Source organism: Lactuca saligna, chromosome 2, assembly GCF_052625555.1.
Source record: "Lactuca saligna cultivar CGN05327 chromosome 2, ASM5262555v1, whole genome shotgun sequence".
Lineage (NCBI taxonomy): Eukaryota > Viridiplantae > Streptophyta > Magnoliopsida > Asterales > Asteraceae > Lactuca > Lactuca saligna.
Window position 1 is genome coordinate 96,894,956 of NC_136418.1, and position 21,900 is coordinate 96,916,855.

The window sequence follows — 21,900 nt, forward strand, 5'->3', positions numbered from 1 at the left end:
ACTCAAGACTCAATAGGAGGGTATTTATGTCTTTTCTACACATATAAAGATCAAGTGTGAGTCTCTATTAGTCTATCCACCTTTGTGGGTGGGAGTGAGACAAAAAATGCAAAAATAACGTGACATATTTGTAAAAAGTTTGTCTGTTAAATAGCATATTTAATTGATACCTTTAGAACACAAAATTTGATGTCAAGTTTGTCTATCAGTCTAATCAGACTTTAGACATCTATTTAGTGTTTATTGAAAAAAAAATATATGCCTTAGGGTGAATATTAAGGGTTCTGGATATGAGGAGGAATTCTAAGGTTACTTATATACAAGGGAAGCAGGTTGTTGTTCAAATCAAAGTTACAACAATTGAGAAACAATATCAGCTTGTTGTTTAAATCAAAGGGATTATTGGCAGGATACAAGTCCTTACAACTGGATTCTTAGTTCCAAATCCCAATTGCACAAGAACAAAGGTATCAGATTCATCAGAAAACTAAAAATTGGGTATCGTATCTTAGTGAATGGAAAACAGAATGCGCAGACAGATAGCTGAAAAACCCTAATCACACTAAGTAGCTTGATTTTGTAACTAATCGCATCGAGAGTGTTTATACTAAGATGATACTCGATAACAAATTAAACCCTAGCTTTCCTCCATTACAGAAACAAATCAACAACAAAACTAAAACTAGATCTAAGCTCATGATGTAGCGAAGCGTACCTTTAGTACTTGAAGATTTATGCGATTTGTGCTTCCTATCGGAGTCTCTCTCTTTCTTATCACTCTTTGTTTCTGAACTTCTACGCCTTTTGTTCTTCCCTCCGTCTACATAACACGAGTATCCTCATCAATTCGTATTGAAAATTGTATAAACAGAGAAATATTGGTAACGAAGAGAAAGAACAAAAACCTTCCGACGAGGACTCAGCCGGAGACCCCTTCTTTTTCGACTTACGATCGCTACCCATGTCGTTTTTGTCCAAAATCGAACAGTTTTGAAGTGTTCTTTTGTCAGGGCTTGAACTCCAGCACCTGCATGAATTATGGCATGCGATTGAAAACCAGGCTCGACGACCCGCTGACCTCTGCCCATGGAATGGAAGGGGTGAGAGAAAAAGAAATTGGGACCAAAAAATAAAACAAAATTTTGACTTATTCATCTTCATTTATTATCATATTGATGGGAGGAGAGGATTGCAATTACAGAAATCTAAACATGGAATAGCATATACGTAATTAGAATCACCCCCTCCACAAAAAGAAAAAAAAGGCGATGAGGGAATTAGATGGAGTGTCGACATGGGTAAATGTTGATTCAAGCCCTAGAAATCGCTCCAAAGGGGTCGGCAATGGGAGGGGAAATGATTCTCAATGTAACATGGAGGACTAAAATATGTTTGATTGCTTCGATTTAGGCTTGAGATGCTGTAATTTCCCATGTGTTCGTGTTCAGCTCCACTGCCTTGGGCTAAAAAAATTAATATATGATTAATTTTGGTCCAATTAAACTATAGCAACCAAAGTAAGAAGATATGGTATCTATGATTAGGGTTTGTAGAGAGAAGGGAAGAAGAGAATGAAGGGAGATCTTGAATTGAAGCGGGGTATTTAAAAATTTTAGAATTTTAAGAGGATTTGATTTCCCCCCTTGAACGCGCGTTTTGAGTGAAAAATTATAAAGCGACACTCACAGTGGACGCACACTTTAAATAAGCGCCCTCCGTGTTTGTATTTTTTTTTGTGGGACAATAATTTAGGGCACGCAAAAAATGCGCGTCCTACGTTCTTCAAATTTCTAAAGATCTGACATTATTTGTAGGGCACGTCCTTTTGCGTATCATTAATCAGTGCGTGTCGTAAAAAGCGCGTCATTAAAGGTTTGTTTTCTAGTAGTGTTTTCTTCACACATTTCCCATTCTTTCTTCTCTTTACTCTCTCTCTCTCTCTAGAACCTCACTCTAGCCCTGAAATCCCCCGAAAAGCCTAGGGAACCTCCCTAGCACGAGGCGGAAGCCCCGGAGTGCTCGACGGCTCTGAGAAGAAGAGTTTTTCGACTCGGAAACGCTGCTCCAAGCAAATCCTGTTTTTCTATAAAACTCGCTGTAAGTGAGCTACGCCTACGCTATTTTTAATATAGCTTTTATTTAATTATAGTAACGTTATTAGCGACTTATAATAAATACTTGGGCTATTATTATGGGTTATATAAGTATTTTTTGACGCTTATATAATAATAATAATAGCTAGACTATTAATTAGTCTCGACGAATAATAAACTAAACTCTAGTAGTAATAATACTAGGTTTCGTCAAAGAAAATTCTTTTTAAGAAGCGAAGCGCTGTCTGAGTTCGAAATCACCACCTTTTCAGGTGAGTGCATAGTTACTTTCAGCTTACACATAGATATGAAGTATTTAATATAAATTACGTGCTATGTGTGCATATTATCTGAATACTTGCTATCTATCCTGGATGAACGTTTTATACATGTTTTCAAAGATTTAAACTGTATATGTATTTTATATCTACAAAATGTGTTGGGTAAAACATGCGTAGATGTAATAGTTGCTGTGTGACAAAATAAAATAATGAGATGCCTCGTTATAGATGTTATTGATGATCCAGTCATCTAGCGGAGTATAGATGACGACCACGGACTATTCTAGACAGTCCAGTGGAACATTAGCAGGCTCGCAACCTGTAGGTGTTTATTCGAACTGTGTGTTTATTTGAACTGTGTGCTCACCAGATGCACTCCATCCCCCACATGGTTGCCTTAAGGACATTTGTTGCTAAGGAATCCCCTTAGCAGTAATGTCCATCCTGATGATAATCCTTAGGATAGGTCCCTTATGATAGATGCTTAGGGACGTAATGTGAGGATAACAGGAACGGGTAATCGGGTTTGTTTAATTTAATGAAGTTAATAAACTGATTTATTGTGGGTTGAAAACCCCATGTGCTCACCAGGCTCCCAAGCCTGACCCACTCAGTTTTATGTATTACAGGTAGTGGCGCTTGAGCATATATATGATGTTTGGACGAGGGATTACGGATATAGGCCTGTAGATATGAAATAATGTAGTAAGGCTTGTATTGTACTGTTTACGCTTTTGATCTGTACGAACATGACATCCCGAGTCTTTTAATGAAATACATTTCTATGGAAATGCTTTTGATAAATCTTTATCATATTATTGTTTTGGGACAAATTCCGCAACACTTTTATTTAAAATGTTACTCTGATTTTTAAACAAAGCATAAACAAACCGGTCTTTTCTGGCCATGATTTTAGGGATGTCACATGAGCTACCACCAGAGCATCCTAGCTACTTTCAAACCACCTACAGCAGCCTTTCTCCGATTCATAGCCCTAAAACAGCCTCAAAATGCCAAGAGCCACCACAAACCACCGCATCACTGCCCATCGCCGCTAGCTGTCGTCGTCAACCACCACCAAAAGCTACCAAAATAGACCCATAGAACTCCCTCCTTCTCCTTAACCATTGCTAACTCGCCTTACCCTAATCGAACACCAGAAAACCACTTTTTCGGCCTTCTTTTGTTCAACAACATAATCTTTGGAAAATTTCCGGCGATCTTCTGGGAAGTTTTCCGACGAATCCAAACAGTTTTTTGGCTCGATTTTGCTTAATCAAAAACCCTTGGGTCTTGTTTTCTGAAAAATAAGTGCCATTTGTGATGTCCCGAGTCGTAGTCCGAATCCGGTTCCCGAATTTGGTTTCCGAAACAAATGTATCAAAAGTTCAACACATGCAACAAAATGGAATTCACAACCCCATTTTAACTCTTTAATGATTTCGGAGGAGAATACGTGCAAAATACTCGTTATGATTTTATATAAACGTTGGATTTATTATCTAAATGTTTTCAAAAAATGGTTATACATTGTTGACAAAAACAGTTATTAAAAGTATAACACAATAGTTTTTGTTTAAATCATGTATTTTATTTGATGTTTATTAGTAAAATAAGTGTTATATATTTATTATAGACATGATTACGAATGATTAAATCGTTACAATTATATAGTTTATAACATGTTAAATAGTTTTCGTATTGTTAAAAACAATAATTATACATCTATTTAGGCTTATTCATATATTTTGAATTGTTGGTTTTACGTTGGTAGTTTTGCTTTATATAAAACCATTGTACTGCCTGATTTTCATTAGAACTATATGTGCGGTCTACTAACTTATGGTTTTAGATACACACATTCACTCATGGTTAAAAACTGTTAAAACTCGAAAACTCTTCATGATATATGAAATTCATCAACTAAGAATAAAAACTTAGTAAAAGTCATCTGACCTATAACCGTTAATCATGTGTGAATGAGAAAGTTGTGTATAGATCTATACGGGTTGACACCCTCACCCGAAGTTGCTACCGACAACCCCTTATCTGACGAGTCATACTAGGTGACAAACTGTCATTTTCTTTTCTTTTGTTTTTTCTGACGTCGATGAAGCGTACAAAGTATTTGTTCTCAAAAACAAAAGAAGTCAGAGTGTCCCCCTCGGGAATAATCAAGGAACTGTTTAACAACCATCGTTTTATGTTTATGCCTAACTATTAGCGTACGTATCATGTAATAATGTATCACACAATGTAACTTATAGTTCTATATTATTAGAGGTTTGTATTTTATATTGTTATTTTTATACTGTTTAATGTATGTTCAATAATTGTGATCCATCATTAAGTCACACAACCAAGTGTTTATGTTGTCGGTCGCGGGTGTGACACTAGGTCAAGAGTTGTTTTGAACTACGTCCACATTGTCAACATTTCTAGATGAGCCATTGTTAACATTTTGGACAAGAGCATCATCGTAAACATTTTGGACAAGAGCATCATTGGATGGTAGATCCCGAATACTTTGATGATTTACATCAATTTCATTAATGTATACATACTTTGTTAACTTTCTGATAATTGTGTTTTGAATATTATTATTAAAATAATCAAATTGATTACTAAGCTTACCTTGCATTCGAAGTTGATGCCATTGTATTTCCAAACATTAAGTTACAAATTTGTTTTTCAATTTAAATGGACAACCTTCATTTTATTATTTGGAAGAATCTTTACATTTTATTGTTGTTAGTTATAGTCACACATACTATAGTGGAGTAGTTATAAACATTTATTTTAACATAATTCCTTAAAAATGTCTATATGTAATGTGCGTTTAAATTACATTGGAATTTGAGTGTAAACATGATTACTCCATTTTATTGACCATGAAGCAAATTATTCAAGGTGTGAGAAACAATAACCCACAACATAAAGATTGATTACACAAGGCACATTATTCTTTATTTTGTTTTATATTGTTATTTTCTTACTTTTATAGTGGTTTGCTTTCTTATCGTTAGCTGCAGGGCAATGCATTGCCACTTTTAGGCAAATAAGTAAACAAAAAATAAATAAATATATTTTAGATATAAATATAGTCACAATCCTCTTATCAAAAATTGATTAGATAAAAAAAGTGAGGCATGACATGTTCATAAATTTTCTTCTAAGGACAACTCTGATAAATGTATGGGATAAAGTAGCAATGGTTTCGATGAAAATATGTTGCTAACAACACAACTTAAGCACTTCCTCACGAACAACAAATTGTATATGGGTAAATGACATCTTCGGAGTTGTAGGAAAAAAGACACAAATACGTTTGTGTGTTTATTGGATATTATCGATCAAATGATGAAAGAAAGAAAAGCTTTTCTGAAGACGCTAGTGAAGGAATAAAGATATTTAATTTTTTCTTATTTTTAAGTAAATTTTGTTTTGTAACATAAAATGTTCATGATTTTATGAAAACATATATTGGTTTATTTACTATATGCATGTTTTAATTATTAATAAAAACAACAAAAAGATGTTAGATGACTTTCCTTTCACCTATTGTATGTTCAATAACTATTAGGCATCTTTGTAATTATATATTTTTTAACAATAACAATACAATACTTCATCGACAACTAAGAAATTGTTGTCAAAGTGAAACCAATTGTCATCGCTGCAACGTGTCGATGTATATATATATATATATATATATATATATATATATATATATATATATATATATATATATATATATATATATATATATATATATATATATATATATATAAAAGTTCATTTTAAGACCTTCAGACCAATTTGTTCCAGCATAATATTCTAATATTCTAGTGTTCGTAAAAATATATTATGTATAATATTCTAACATTATATGTTTTATAATATTTCAATATAAAATTTTACAATAAATTAATTTTAGAATATTAGAATATTTCATTAGAAAAAAAATGGTCTCACGGTCTCATAAAAATAAGTTGTCTGCATGAACCTAACCATATATATATATATATATATATATATATATATATATATATATATATATATATATATATATATATATATATATATATATATATACTCCTTTGCGATTCTGGAAAAAATAGATATCTTAAGATTCAACCTCAGTAACATATTTCTCATATGCCACTCTAACTGTAATGGCATGTCCCGAATAGCTTCCCATGTGGTTGTGGGTGTCGTAATTTGGATGATTCGGGTGTTCGGTTTGCGTTTTGAAGCCAATGCGTATTTTGGTAAAGTGTTAGTTCAGGCCTTTATGGGGAATAGGATCTTTATTCGGGAAATTCTAAGGCGTGTATGAGTGGATAGAAGTGTAGAGCCTTTCGTTACCACTTCGTGGATATAAGGATCATCGAGATCGGTTTTAAAATGAAGAAGTTAGGGTCTCCGGAAGAAATTAGGGTTTAATGAAAAACCCTAGTACGCGGGGCGTACATAGGTCGTACGTAGGGCGTACTAGTGTAGAAGTGTAACAACGTAAATTTCAAAACAATTTGTCACTTTTTAATAATTCAATTTCATTCATAAAAATTCCCAATTCTCAATGTATCACATAACAAATCCATAAAATCACATCCCAAGATCAAATATATGAAACTCCGATAGTGTGTACTGGTCATGTCGGCGCCTTCCCACGATCCTCACTGGTACCTGAAAGACATCACACAAACACTGTAAGCACAAGGCTTAGTGAGTTCCCCAAAATACCACATACAACACATATGCCACTTAGGCTACAGTACGACCCTCCGGTGGATGTGTCTCAGCAGGACCCTCCAGTCCCGTATCTCGTTGGACCCTCTGGTCCGGTCATAGCTCGTTGGACCCTTCGATCTACTGTGTATCGTTGGACCCTTCGGTCCGGTCTATATCGTTGGACCATCCAGTCCGGTCTATAGAACAGACCGCATACATACAACTAAAATGCACATAATCTCAAACATACTCATAGCATACAAGACCCTTCGGTCTACACATAATACCACTCTAGGTAATGTCTAGTGAGAATACTCACCTCGGGTATCTCGGATAATCTCGCACACAAACACACTTGTCTAGCCCCCGCCTAAACACATAAACAACACTCTCAAATAAATAATGGCCCTCAAAGGCTAGATTAAATCCACTCCTACAATTCCATAAAAGGGTAAAAGACCATTTTACCCCTCCCTGACCCAAAAGTCCAAAGGTTGACCAAAACCCTAAAAGTCAACGGAAGTCAACAGGAGGCAGTACGCGGCGTGTACCTTCTCTGTACACGGGGCGTAGGCTGGAAAACCAAAATCGAGGTCTTAACCCCTTACGCTGCGCGTACTGCAAGTTACGCCCAGCGTAAGTCTCAGTTTCAGCCTTTCCTTGGATTTTGGTCTTAAACGGTTAAGACACTCATTCAACTTTCAGATCTGACTTTCCCTAAGCCTCTTATCCCATAAAGTCAGAACGTTTAAGCCTTTGCTTGGCTGTAAAGGTCCCTACACACTCTAACACCTTTCCTTCTTCCTTAAAAGGTCTAGATCTCATGCATGGCTCAATATTCACGTCCAATATTGCATTTTTATGAACATACAACTCTTATAGTCCTGAAATGTGGTAGATCTAGGCCAATGGAGACCATTTGCTCATAAAGTCTCCACCTTGGGACCAAAAACCCTAGAAATTGGTCCAAGAAGCACACAACACAAATGACAAGGAAAGTTTTGAGCTTTTTACCTCAGAAAGAAGCTCCAACCTCTGACAAGCTCAGATTTACTCTTGTCCATAAACTCCTAGCTTCCAAAATGGCCTCCTCTCCTCTATCACCACCTTGAAATGGAGCTTTGAAGCTTAGTACACAACACACTAGCTAGAAACGAAAGAGGACTCTCTATTAGGGTTTCACTCTCTGAAATTGTGGCTGAGGATAAGGCCTTAGCATTCCTTTTATCGTGCACAAGCCACAAATTAGGGTTTACATATGGGCTCGCTACACACAGCGTAACCCTAGGTACGCCCAGTGTACCTAGGCGAGTCCGCTTCCAAATTAAGCGTGCGAGTACGCGCAGCGTACTCTTCAGTACGCCCAGCATACTCATTTTCCTAACATTTCATTTTAGGGGCTTAACTTGACAACGTTGGAAAAATAGAAGGGTTTAAGAGACACACCTGAATTCGGGATGTTACAATTCTCCCCCACAAGAACCAGACTGCACCCTCGAAGTCTTATGCCGTAAACAACTCCGGATGCTGCTCCCGCATCTCTGACTCCGGCTCCCAAGTCTGCTCGGACCCTCTCCCGTGTTGCTACTGGACCTGAATCAGAGGCACCTCCTTGTTCCTCAGAACCATGACCTTCCGGTCTAAGATCGCGATCGGTCTCTCAACATAATTCAGGCTCGCATCCACCTTAATATCTTGCAGTGGTACCACTGCCGACTCGTCGGCTATATACTTCCTCAGCTAGACACGTGAAAGGTATCATGAATCTAGCTCAATTCCGCAGGTAGCTCCAAACGATATGCTACCTTGCCTACCCTCACGGTCACTCTGAATGGACCGATGTACCAGGGCCCCAACTTGCCCCTCTTCCTGAATCGAATCACTCCTTTCCAAGGAGACACCTTCAAGAGTACAAAATCTCCGACCTGAAACTTGAGCTTGGATCGTCGTCTATCCACGTAACTCTTCTAGTGACTCTGAGCTGTCAATACCTCTGTCTGATCTGTTGGATCTGCTTTGTCATCTGATGCACTAAATCAGTGCTACCCAACACTTGTTGCTCGACCTCTCCCCAGCAGATGGGAATCTGACACCTCTTCCCATACAACAACTCAAAGGGAGGCATACCGATACTTGAATGGTGGTTGTTGTTATAAGAAAACTTAGCCAACAACAAGTGTGTGTCCTAACTTCCTCCGAAGTCCAACACATATGCTCGGAGCATGTCCTCGAGCGTCTGCATCGTCTGCTCACTCTGCCCGTCCGCCTGTGGGTGGTAGGCGGTACTGAAATGCAACCTCGTGCCAAACTCCTCATGGAACTTCTTCCAGAATCTGGAAGTGAAACATACATCCCAATCTGACACAATCGAGACCGACACTCCATGCCGTGATACCACCTCCCTCACATACAACTCTACATGTCTCTCTGCAGAAGATCTCTCACTGATAGCGAGAAAGTGAGCGCTCTTTGTCAGCCGGTCGATGATCACCCAAATTGCATCGACACCCTTCGCGGTCCTCAACAATTTGGTGATGAAATCCATAGAAATTTGTTCCCACTTCCATTGGGTAACCTCAAGTGGCTGAAAATTGCCATGCGGACGCTGGTGCTCGGCCTTAACCGTGCGACAGGTCAAGCACCTCTGAACAAACCATGCTACATCCCTCTTCATACAGGGCCACCAATAATATTCCTGCAGATCCAAATACATCTTAGCGGCCCCGGGATGGATCGAGAATCTCGATCTATGCGCCTCTTCCATCAATGTGGTGCGCCCCCCGCATGCATACGACACCCAAATCCGACCTTGAAAGGTCATAAGCCACGTTATCGGTAACAAACTCCGGTACCTGCCTAATCACCTGCTCTCTCTTACGGTTCTCCGGCCTGACGGCCTCTGCCTGGGCCTCCTAAATGGTGTCCAACACCGGAGTCATCACTGTCACCCGCATACAGATGTCTCGAATCGGGGCACTCTCCGCCCTTCGGCTCAGGGCATTAGCTAAAACATTAGCCTTGCCCGAGTGGTACAGGATCTCACAATCGTAATCCTTTACCACGTCCAACCGTCTCCTCTGGCGCATATTCATATTGGGTTAATCCATGAAATACTTCAAGCTCTTATGGTCCGTGTATATGGTACACTGAACCCCATACAAATAGTGACTCCATATCTTGAGGGCAAACACTACTGCCCCCAACTCTAGATCGTGGGTGGGATACCTCGTCTCATGAGGCTTTAGCTGCCTCGATGCATATGCTATCACATGCCCCCTCTGCATAAGTACTGCACCCAACCCCGATATCGATGCATCATAGTATACCACAAAATCCTCCATCCCTTCCGGGATGGCTAACACCGGGGCTTCGCATAATCTCTAACGAAGTGTCTTAAACAAGGTCTGTTGCTCTAGACCCCATGAAAAAGCAACACCCTTCCGGGTCAACCTGGTGAGTGGCACGGTGATCTTGTAGAAATCCCTGATAAATCTCCGATAATAGCCCGCCAACCCTAGGAAACTCCTGATCTTGGTGCGTGATTGTAATGCCCGTAGATCCGGGCTAGTCAATTTAGAGATAATAGGGGTCGAAAATGACTTTTCGACAAAAGATTTTTTGAGAACAAATAATCTTAACCAAGTTCTAGAATATGTCTCAAGGTTTCCATACATATAAAGAACACCGAAATCCGAGTTATAACGAAGAAGTTATGGCCCGTCCAAGTTTTTCGGCAAAACCGGCACGGCACCGAGAGACGTAAAAAGTGAATTTATGATAGAAGACTTTTTAGCCCTATTGATCTAAACCAAAGTTGTATAGTATGTTAAACCAATAAAATCCATAAAAAGAACGCCCAAATCTGACTTCGTATGAGGAAGTTATGATTTTTTGAAGTTTCAGCCTAACAGTGTACAGCCCGAAACTCGAATTTCAGTTCGAGCGGTTTTTGGCTTACACGACCTAAATGAGAGTTGAAGATCTCACTAATAGTAACTCAACGGTAAAAAGAAAGACGAAAACGGAGTTCGTATGAAGGAGTTACGAATTCTTCGTGGTCATTTAGAAGTCTAATCTCCTCCTACTGTTAAATTTAAGATCGGTCGAGAATTAGCCGACGGAGTCTAAATGAAAGTTGTAGATATTGTTTTTACCTACGTGTGAACAAAAAATAATGTCAAAAACAGAGCTCGTATGCAAGACTTATGATTTTTCTAAGTTGGGAGGCTGTTGTGCGAAATCGGGTGATGTGTCGCAATCCTGGCCGTTGCTTCCTCCCCAAGGCTAGCCACCAGATGGTGACACCTGGCCATGAACTCGACGAGTTTGAGGCCAACTCGACTAGTTTTTGGCTTTTCCATCCTATAAAAAGGGAGCCGGGGCACCCTCATTTATCACACGTTTCCCCACTTCTTTCTCTCTCTAACCCCCCAAACCCCCCTAAAAGCCTAGGTAAACCCCCTAGCACCCGAAGAAGCCACGAGGCTCTCGGAGTCCCGAGAAAAAGGTTCTTTGAGTTCGGAAATGCTGCTCCGTGTAAAGCCCGGTTTTCTTTAAAATCCGCTGTAAGTGAGCTACCCTTACACAATTTTTAATATAGCTTTCAAATAATTATAGGAATGTTATTAGGTCCTTAAAATAATTATTTGGGCTATTATTATGAGTTATATTGAGTGTTATTTAACGCTTATATAATAATAATAATAGTTTTCAAACTATTAATTTGTCGCGGTTATCGTTAAACTAAACCCTAGTGGTATCGGTACTTGGTTTTATCGAAGGATAATTGTTTTGAGAGTATCGAAGCGCTGTTCGAGTGCTGAGTCACCACCTTTCAGGTGAGTGCATAGTCCATTTCATCGTACACATAGATATGAAGTATTTTAATATAAATTATGTGCTATGTGTGCATATTGTCTGAATACTTGCTATATATGTTGGGTGAAAGATTTTTATACATGGTTTAAATGATTTAAATTGTATATGTATTTTATATCTACAAAATGTGTTGGGTAAAACATGGGTAGATGAAATAGTTATTGTGTGACAACAAGATGAAAGACATCAATGTTGATAGTGATCCAGTCATCTAGTGGAGTATAGATGACGACCATGGACGATACTAGTCAGTCCAGTGGAACGCTAGCAGGCTCGTAACCTGTAGGTGTTTTTGAACTAGGTGCTTATTAGATATTTTTGAACTGAGTGTGTTCACTAGGTATTTTGAACTAAGTGTGTTCACTAGCTACTTTTGAACTAAGTGTTTACCATATATTTTGGACTACATGTTCACCACCTATAATCTATAAGCCTTGGTAACGATGGACTTCGTGCCGATTCCTTAGGATGATCCTTAGGAATAAATAAACGAGGAATAGCTGATTCTTAGGGTAGATCCTTAAGACTAAAGAAGATAATGGGGATGGGTAATTGGGTTGATTGTTTGATTAATTAAACATAATAATTATACCATTGTGGGTTGAAAACCCTATGTACTCACCAGGTTTCCGAAACTGACCCACTCAGTTTATTTATATCACAGGTGTCGATACGAAGTGACATTACACTGGGAGATTAAAGAGATGTAGATCACTAGTGTAAACAAATGTAAGTTTTGTTTATGCTTATGTTTCTGTATTGACGATGACATCCCAAATGTTTTAAAACGAATTAAAAATACTTTTCTTCGGAAATGCTTTGATAACGTATTTATCATGTTTTACACGGAACAAATTCCACAACGTTTTTGTTAAAAGAAGTACTCTGATTTTTATAAAGCATAAACAAAATCGTCTTTTCTGGCCGTGAAAAATGGCAACGACCCGTAGTGGAAACGTAAACGTAAATGGAAGTAGGAACCAACCCCATCAATCCCTAGTGGTTCAGCAAATACCTGTTGTAGAAGAAGTTGCACCTAAGCTAGTCACCATGGCTGGACTTCAAGCCATGATTCGGGCTATGCTAGCTGAACAAAGGGAAGAAATAAGACAGATGTTCCACAAAAATATGGACGAACCTACCATACATGTTGAGCCGACTGAGCCAATTCCCGAACAATCTGAGGAAGGGAACTACAGCCGCCAAGCGAGTCAAGTGCGGACTCAAGGCGAATGAAGGGAAGGCCCGAAGAGGAGAAACGACAAGGATGGGTGAATGTACAAGAATTTCCTGGGTGTGAAACCACCGAGTCTCTCAGGAAGCCCGAAGCCGGTTGAGATTATGGATTGGATCCCCGAGATGGAGATGGTGTTTGAGAGCTGCGGCTGTAGCGAGAAACAGAAAACCGTCTTCGCTGTAAGACAACTAAAAACCGGAGTCTTGAGCTGGTGGAAGTTATTGGTAGATACGATGCCATGAGGAGAAGCCTTAAGGATGTCATGGGAAGAGTTCTTGGAATAGTTGAAAATGCAGTACTGCTCGGAGATAGATCTGATAGACCTAAACAACGAGTTTCAGAACCTGAAGAAAGGGAAGATGAGTGTTGATGAGTACGTCACCGCATTCACCGAGAGGATGAAGCTATTTCCCTACTTGGTTCCTACTGAACTCTAAAAGATCGATAGGTTTGCTAACGAACTGCCCACAGACTTTGGCCCAATGGTTAAAATGGAAACTACCTTGAAAACAACTGTTAGGGCAGCTAAGAACGTAGAGACCTAGATAAGAGAAAAGGGTCTAGAAAAAGATAAGGCATAAGAGAAGCGGAAGTTTGAAGGATCTTCAAGGTCCAACAAGGAGAGAAAATTCTCAAAGCCTGGAGGGGGAGGAGGAGGAGAAGCAAGACGGTGTGATAAATGCAAGAAGAAACACTTTGGAAAATGTAGCAAAGAGGTGACATGTTTCAAGTGTGGAATGTCTGGGCATTACGCCAATGAGTGTACATCCAACAAGAGGTTGTGTTATGAATGTAGAGAAGGGGGGCATCTTTCAAAGAATTGCACAAAGAAGAATGAAGCAGCGAGGCCAAACACGACACCAAGGCCAAGGGTATTTCACATGATCCTCGACGAAGCAGAAAACCATGCGAGGAATCAAGGATGAAAACTTCATATCCGAAGATCAAGTTATGCAGTAGCCATAGTATCGTATAATGTAGCCTATTAGAGGCATAGTCTAGGGTGAACTTGAACACCTATGTAATAGTTTCAAGAAATAATAAAGCCTTCGTTTTGTTATCTAATTTGTTAAACTGTTATGTGATTTTCCTATATGGTGACTTGGAAAACTGTGAGATAATAGTTGGGACGAGTATGAGTAGGTGTTAAAGGTAGTAGATGCATATACTACCGGAAGCACAAGACTCACGCTTGGATCAGGAAAAGTCACAAGGTTACCAAGAAGCCAATAATTGATTCCGTTTTATTCAAGCATGTCATTACCATCGTTTCGGTAATGACTAAGAAGATTGTTGTTATTCTGACCCTAGTGGTCGTATCAAATTGAGTCCGGCTACGATGAGTATGTTAGATGGTTCAGAGAACCAAGTTTGACGTCTTAATTGGGATGATTGAAATAAAAGATAATCAAAGCGATCATTAGAGGTATCAATGCTACCTTTTAAGATGTGATTATATCACATTAGAGCATGAAGGAAGGTATAATATATTCTGGAAGACTCTAAGAGACTTGAGTCTAAGCGTTGCAACATACGATGAGAGGTAATTAAAACATGACCAATCAGTCTATTATGATAATCGAAGGAATAAACGTATCTCAAGTTTGTTAAAGAAGGTGTCTCCAATAAAGATCGAGATTGTAACATGAAGATCATGATAAGATTTGTAATCGATCGGGCACCGCCAGTAGTCAGGAAGCCATAGAATTAGATACTCGTTCGGAGAAACATCAAAGTTATGGTTATTACTTAGGATGAAGAGATAACTGATAAGATTTGTAATCGAGTTTAAAGAAACAATTCATGTAAGAATTCAGAAAGCAGAAAAACGATGAACACGAGAGTAAATATAATCTTGGTTCAGCTGCATATTATGCTCTTGTTTTTACAGAGTACAAAGAATATTATGTAAAGTCTTAGTGAAAAGTTTATACTCACTTAGTACATACCCCTATTTATAGAAGTACAAAAGCATAACAAAAATACTAAGGACTAGACATTAAGACTATTCATTATAATGCCTTAGTAAAAATAATAATACTTCTGAAGAATCTTCATACGAAGACTAAAGACCCTTCGTAACAACTAACACTTTGACATATTACAACATTTAAACCCTAACAATCTCCCCCTTTGGAATAAATGTCGACTTCTTCATGAAGTTAGTAATTGAACGGAATACATCAATACTCTTCGAATTTCCGTATACCAGAATATAACTTTCTTTATCTCCTTCTTGTCTCCTTCTGAGTTCTTCTTGCAATGATTCATACGAACAATTAAGTTCGTATATTGTGAATTTGTATATCTCTCCACTTCAGAAGTTTGAAACAAAAATCTTTTAGCTTTTCCAGCTTTATCCTTTCCTGCAAAGACAATCCCCAATGGCTTTACACATATTTCGCCATCTTCAAACTTTTTCAACTCAACCTGCTTCTTCGTAGGAGCCATTGGTGCAGTTATTTCAAAGCCTTTAACAGTAGCAAGTTCAACATCAGTTTGAGCTAAGCACTCAAAATAATTCTCCAAGAATATTTTTATATGCCTACACCCAAGACTGAAAACTTCTGGTTCTGTATCTTGAAGAAAAGAGAATGACTTGTCTTTAAGTATCAGGGCAACATTGATAAGATCATAAGTGTTCATCAATTGAAAGTCTGCCACAGTAAACTCTTGTATCTTTCCACTTGCCCTTGCCACAACATATTTTACATTTTGAAACTTCTCTTCGAAAATGACATCCATTTTTATAGATATCACCTTCTTAATTTTCTCTAAGAACCAAACTTCTTCTTGAGCCTTTGCTAATACTGCATGAAAACATATCTTCAACTTCTTTCCCTCTTCAGTATCCATAGACTTTGTCTCAGCCTTGAATTGTGGCATAATGAACATCATTTCATTGATTGGAAAATCAAGTTGACCAAAATCAGTATTCGTTACCACAAAGCTCTTCTTTAGAATCTTTTCAAAAGAATACATGTGATCGAACATCACCCTGGATTCTATTGTTTCGTAATTGTACGGTTTTGAAGGATCTCCCTTATCAACATTTGAACCTTCTAGAGCTCTTTGTCACATTATACTTTGAACTTGCCTCATTCTTTCAATTTCAGCTGCCACCTCAGCTTTCTTCTCTTTATTAGACTTCTCAACCAAAACTCCTTTTCCCTTGTCTTTATCATTCAGAGGAGCTACATTCTTTGATGAAGAAACATCACTTTGATTCACAATTACAATCCCTTTTGCAATAGGTCTTGAAATTGGAACAGTTGTAGTCACAGTTGAAATAACTAGAGCAGCTGAAACAATTGTTGGCTTAACCAAACCTTTCGAAGGATAAACCTTTCCTACTACCTTGATATCTTCAACTTTCTTCTCATGTTCCCCAGCCTTTGCTTGACCTTTCTTTTCTCCCCCTTGCACCCCTGTGAAAGCAGGTGGGGCATCTGATACGTTTATCAAAAGGCTTGAAATTCGAAGCAATGGAGCAAGGTGTTTTTGTAGAATGGCTTTGAAATGAATGAATTTCTGAGAAAGAAATTCTTGAGAAATAATTGGTGAGGAAACTTTCGAAGATATTTCTTGAAGTTCTTTCAGCAATTTCACCAACTCTCCAAAATGTTGTTCTTCTGTAGCTGAAAAAGAGATCATCTGAGGATTGACTTGTTCGAACATCTGAACACATTGAACAACCGCATCACAAATAATATCGATCTTCTGATGTGCTGATTCATACCCTTGTTGAATATGCTGAACCTCCTTCGTCATTGTTTCACGAAGTTCACGAATTTGCATATTAACATCTTCTCTAACCTTCTTAACTTCCTATACGAAGAGCACATGACACTCCTTCGTAACAATCTTCAAATCCTTCACTTCCTTCAGAAAATCAGATCTCAAAGAATTGATTCTATTCTCTGTAGAACTATCATTCTGATCAGTTTTCTCAAGAATGCAGCTTTCAGAATCACGTATTAACCCTGATGCCTTCGAAATCATCCTGGTTTCCATTTCCTTCAAAACCAGACGCATGAATCCTTCGTATTTGAAACTTGACAACACTCACAATACACATGTTAAAACTAAAAAAAATGAAAAATATTTTTGGTATTTTTGTAATTTTTCAAAAGATTAAGGACAAACTGAAACAAAATCTTTTTGGATTTTTTTTTTAATTTTTCAATAAAAGAAAATATTTTTGATTTTTGAGGTTTTTCAAAAAAAAAAAACAAACTACAAATCTAACCTTAGTTGAAATGTGTACAAATACGAAGCATGCAACCCATTGACTTGAAAAATAACCTCTGATTATTTATTTCAAAAAAACTTCCGAATGCGAAGCGTTTGAAGCGTTGACCATGAACAGTAACCTCTGAACACTTAATCTTCTTCTCCATCCATACACCAAATGATTCAGACTCATCACTCTTCGCTTTTATCAGATTGAAGTGAATTTCCATCAATCATTCCCAATCCATCTAAGATACGAAGAAACGATTTTTCATCCAAAGCTTTTGTAAAAATATCTGCCAATTGTTCCATTGTTTTTACAAAATGAACTTCAATATTTCCTTCTTCAACATGATCTTTGATGAAATGATATCGAAGAGCAATGTGCTTGGTCTTCGAATGCTGCACGAGATTATGACAAATTCTTATTGCACTTTGTGAATCACAATATAAAGGAATCTTTTTCATATTAATTGCATAATCTCTTAATTGACTTTGAATCCAAATTATTTGTGATGTGCACGCAACTGCAGCAACATATTCCGCTTCAGCAGTTGAGATTGAAACACATGTTTGTTTCTTCGATTGCCAACTGACCAACTTTCCATCTAGCAATTGACATCCACCAGTTGTGCTTTTACGATGAAGACTGCATCCTCCAAGATCCGCATCAGAATAGGCTTGTACAAAGAACCCTGTTTTCGAAGGATACCACAATCCTAACGAAGTAGTGCCTTTCAAATATCGGAAAATATTCTTTACTGCAGTTAGATGTGGTTCACGTGGATTTGATTGATACCTTGCACAATTACAAACAGAATACATAATATCAGGTCTACTTGCAGCTAAATACAATAAAGACCCAATCATGCTTCGATACAAAGTAATATCAACAGCTGATGTATCTAACGAAGGAGTTAGCTTTATGCCCGTTGCCATTGGTATTCGTAACCTTGTGCTATTCGTCATTCCAAACTTTTCTAACAAATTCTTCGTATATTTCTCCTGATTAATGAAGATGCCTTCCCTGTTTTGACGAATATTCAAACCCAAAATGTTATTAATTTTGCCCATCATACTCATTTCAAATTTGCTTTTCATCAGATCTTCGAATTCATTAGACAAAGCAAGGTCAGTTGAGCCAAAAATTATATCATCAACATAAATTTGAACAAGCATCAGATGATTCCCAATTTTCTTTCGAAATAAAGTGGGATCAACTGATCCTTGTTTAAATTTAGATTGTTTCAAAAAGGATGTTAAAGTTGCATACCATGCTCTTGGTGCTTGTTTTAACCCATATAAAGCTTTATCTAAAATATAAACGTGATCAGGATGTTCTGTGTTTATAAAACCTGGAGGTTGTTCAACATAAACAGTTTCTTCGAGTTCTCCATTTAAGAATGCACATTTTACATCCATTTGATAGACATCAAAATCTTTATGAGCTGCAAAAGCCAGAAAAATACGAACAGCCTCGAGTCTTGCAACAGGGGCAAATGTTTCTTCGTAATCAATTCCTTCTTGTTGAGAATATCCTTTAACAACTAGTCTAGCCTTATTTCGAATAATGTTTCCATCTTTGTCATTTTTTTTTTTATAAATCCATTTGATTCCAACAATTGCCACATCAATAGGTTTTGGAATTAATCTCCAAACCTTGTTTCTTTCGAATTCAGACAATTCAGCTTGCATAGCAACAACCCAATCAGAGTGTTCCATTGCAAACTTAACTGTCTTTGGTTTGATTTTGGAAATAAAAACATTAAACATGCATAACTCTTGATGATTATTCAGTACCTGATTTCGTGCATGAAGTTGTGCCCTTGTCATTATACCTGCTTGTGGATCACCAAGAATTTGATCTTTTGGATGATTTCTTGTCCATTTATCCATTGGTGGATAATTAGGATCAAAATCCAAAAGTGCATCTTCGAACATTTCATTTGTTTCTGATCCAACTATGGAAATTGAATCTTCAGCATCATCAAAATTTTCTTCTTCACGATTTTGATCATTCTCAAGTATAGGCTCCCCCTCAATGATTGACTCCTTTTCGATATTTTGCTCTGGTTCATTGATCGGCTCTTCTTCAAGAATTTGCTCCTCTTCGACATTAACATTTGTTGACATGTTATCTCTTTCACTATAATGGTCCCCCTCAACAAAACTATTTGAATCCAAGTGCTCCCCCTCCACTGGATCATCAGCTCATTCATTTGGGTTTAGATTCAAATTCGAAATTGAATCATTGTTATGCTTCGAATTTTCTGATATTTGATTATCAGTTGCATTTCTTTCTGCATCAACTGCTTGATCTGAAATACCAAAAATTGAATCATAATCAACATCATCCATTTCAATTAAATCATCTTTATTTGAAGAATTTTGCAAAATAGGATAATTCGCAAATTTATGATTAGACTTTTTAATGTAATGATCATCAAATGTCAAATTAAAAGTTTCTTCCACTTTGCGAGTTCGCTTATTTAACACTCTATAAGCAACTGAATTGTGTGAATATCCCAAGAAAATTCCTTCATCTGCTTTTGTTTGAAACTTCGAAATATTATCCTTAAGATTCATTATAAAACACCTGCATCCAAAAACATGGAAAAATTTGACATTAGGTTTTCGATTATTTATGATTTCATAAGGAGTAACATCAAACCGTCTATGAATGAATGATCGATTTTGAGTAAAACAAGCAGTTGAAACAGCTTCAGCCCAAAGATATTGAGGTAAATTCGAATAAGCCAACATTGTTCTTGCAGCTTCACATAATGATTGATTTCTTTTCTCAACTACACCATTTTGTTGTGGTGTATAAGGAGATGAAAAATTATCCGAAATTCCTTTTTCCACCAGAAATGAATCAAAGACATGATTTTTGAATTCAGTTCCATGATCACTTTTAATTTTTCGAACTGTCTTTTTCAATGAAGCTTCCATTTTCTTGATAAAATCAATCATTATTTGTGGAACTTCGGATTTTAACCTGACAAAATAAACCCACGTAAATCTTGAAAAATCATCTACAATTACCAAAATGTACCTTTTCTTGTTAAGAGTAGCAACTGTCGAAGGACCACATAAATCAATATGCAAAAGTTCGAGGGGTTCAACAATTTTCGAATCTATTGTGATAGGATGACGTTGTTTGTGTTGTTTTCCTACTTCACAAGCTGCACACAAACTGTCATTTTCATATTTAAGTATGGGTAAACCTCTTACCAGATCTTGTATGACAAGTTTGTTGATGTTTCGAAAATTGAGATGTGATAATCTCCTGTGCCATAACCAGCTAACATCAGCAGCAGCCTTCGAAAGTAAACACACAGCAGGTTTGCCTACAATAGGAACAATATCCAATGTAGACATATCACCTTTTCTTTTTGACTTAAGTAAAACTTCCTTTGTCTTAACATTCGAAATGACACTTCCTTCTTCATTAAAAAGAACTTGATTTCCAGTGCCCACAACAAGTTGTGAAACACTTATCAAATTGTGTTGTAAACCTTCAACAAATGCAACTCTGTTGATAGTGAAATTTCCATTTGTTATCTTTCCATAACCCTTGACTTTGCATTTGTGATTATTACCAAACTTAACCACTCCTCCATTTTCCAGGCTTCGAAAATCACGCAAGTTTTCCTTCTTCCCAGTCATGTGACGTGAGCAACTGCTATCAATATACCATTTGTTATCATATTGCTCGTCACAAAGTACCTGCAATCATTGTAAAAATTTAGTTACCCAATCTTTATTGGGTCCATTCATATTAGGTTTGTGTTTCAATTGTCAAGTACAACCATTAACCCAATCACAAACTTTGGTTTTGAAACTGTCAATAAAGTTAACATTTTCATTCGAAGGGTCAGATATATGAGTTTTTATTATTTTTAAATTTTCACTAATTACACCCTTCTCTTCTTGAGCTTGTGATTTTTCACTTTTTGCTTTTATGACTGGCTGCCAAGCTTGAATTGATATATTTGACTCTTTGGATGATGAACTACCATTCGTTGAAGGATTGGCATATTTGTTATATGCTTCATGTATTTGTTCTTTCGAAAACTTACTTGATTGGTATATTTTTCCTCTTCCTTTCAACCAATGATCAATATTTCTCTTTGTTGTTATTCCCTTTGCATATGAGACTTTGTCAGCTTGTTTCTTCAAAGGATTATAACAGTTTGCTGAATTTGGAACATAATCAACTTTTGGTTTTGAAATATATGATTCATGATAAAATGTTTTAATTTGTGACTTTGAATTCTGTGTTGCAACCTTTTTCTGAAAAAAAATTCTTGGTATTGTAGTTTTTGTTTCATTTGATATTTTTGATTCATTATTTGAAAACGAAGCATTTATCTTTTCAAAAATTTGAGACTTTGATTTTTCTTTAAAAACTTTTCTTCTTTTTAAAAAATTTGTTGATCTC